The 1861-nt window shown below is 34.3% G+C and overlaps 1 non-coding gene across 1 annotated transcript; it reads left to right on the forward strand.

Moving 5' to 3' along the window:
- Positions 1 to 1272: 1272 nt before the first annotated feature.
- On the forward strand, positions 1273 to 1377 carry LOC138829374 (U6 spliceosomal RNA). Its single transcript, XR_011372568.1, has one exon. It is a non-coding gene; the product is annotated as a U6 spliceosomal RNA (small nuclear RNA).
- The last annotated feature ends 484 nt before the right edge of the window (positions 1378 to 1861 follow it).

A 1861-nucleotide genomic window follows, 5' to 3' on the forward strand; every position in this document is an offset into this window, starting at 1 on the left:
AAACAAAAACAAAAAACTAAGCAAAACACATTCTTCACTTTTGTGGCCTCAACTCTGTAATACCACTGATTCAGCATAGGGCTAAGATTTTCGGTGTGGACATTTATCAACACTCCTGATTCAGACGCTACTTGAGAAAATTTTTAATCAATATTGCATTAATTTTGCTCTTTGTAAATTCACATGCACCTGTAAAAAATGGTTTTGCCATCCCAGTAACATTCTCAAAGTACCTCGTAATGACAACTTACAAAAATTTGTATTATATTATAACAAGGAAAACAATGCTACAAATAAAGAAAAGCAATAATTAAATATTAATGATTAATAAAATAAAAACCAAATCCCAGTGTTTCCAGTATTTCAAGTGTACTGCATATTAGATTTTACTATTTCTCATATTTCTGTACATTTAAAACTGGCTAAAATTATGATGTTCAACAAGAGTTTTATAGGCTATGAGAAGTCTTTAAAGTTACCCTCTAAGATTACTATTTATGTCTCATCTCATAATTTATATATGGCTTATATCATCATTTGTTCCTCACTAAAATATAAAGAAAGGAAGCCCTAAAGTTTTAACAGAAACTTTGTAGTAAAAGTATTAACTCTTGCTCTGTTTCTTTACACAAAGTCTTTGCAACTTCTCATTAGTATCCTTTCTATAAACTCTGAAATGGAGATACTTAGTAGTATATATCTGCTACCATAAATCTTAAATACTTTATGGAAAAGTTTTATGACCTGACAAAAAGTCTTAATTTTGGCATATATAAGCAAATTCCCAAAATTAAACATATTTAAAACATTAAATTTTTTGGAGGGAGGTCCAGTCGTGAGTCCTGAACTCTGGGCCTGGGTACTATCCCTCAGCTCTTCAGCTCAAGGCTTGCACTCTACCACTTGAGCCACAACAGCACCATGTCCGTCTATTTTTTCTGCTTATGTGGTGCTGAGGAATAGAACCCAGGGTCTCATGCAAGCAACATTAAAACATTAAAACTTTTAACAAACCTTAACACTTGCTGCTGTGTTCATTATGACAGGGGGCTTGTATAGAATAACTGAATTCCTCTTGCTACACATCTCTTGAACAACAAATATCCGGAATTATTATGTTTTTGACATATCAATCTTGACTTTATTCTTAAATGTGTGGTTATGTAAGAAATATATGGTTCTAAAATTTCACGACAATACTTTAGAACTTACCTTTTGTTGAATTATCTAGTTTAAGAAAATCAATTCCACCTTATATATAAAAAATGTTCTGTGTACAATTTGGTAGCACATACTCTAAAATTGAACAATATGCAGAAGATTAGCATGGCCCCTGCGCAAGGATGACAAGCAAATTCTGAAGCAGTCTATATTTATACAACAGATGCTGGAGGGGATGTGGCCAGAAGGGAACCCTACTGCACTCTTGGTGGGAGTGTAAACTTGTTCAACCACTTTGGAAAGTAGTATGGAGGTTCCTCAAAAGACTCCACATAGAGCTTCCCTATGACCCAGCAATCCCACTTTTGGGAGCATTTACACACATGTTTACAAACAAGACCACACTAAAGCTACCAGCACGACCATGTGTATCGCATCACTATTTACTTTAGCTAAGGTATGGAACCAACCCAGATGTCCCTCAGTAGATGAATGGATCAAGAAAATGTGGTATATATACACAATGGAATTCTATGCCTCCATCAGAAAGAATGACATTGCCCAATTTGTTAGGAAATGGAAAGACTTGGAAAAAATTGTATTATGCGAAATAAGCCAGGCCCAAAGAAACATAGGTCCCATGTTTTTCTTATTTGCAATATCTAGTATATGTCTGAGTCAAGGAGAAAAGTTCAGATAA

The sequence above is a fragment of the Dipodomys merriami genome, unplaced genomic scaffold (assembly GCF_024711535.1).
Source record: "Dipodomys merriami isolate MVZ:Mamm:240054 unplaced genomic scaffold, mDipMer1.0.p SCAF_170, whole genome shotgun sequence".
Taxonomy (NCBI): domain Eukaryota; kingdom Metazoa; phylum Chordata; class Mammalia; order Rodentia; family Heteromyidae; genus Dipodomys; species Dipodomys merriami.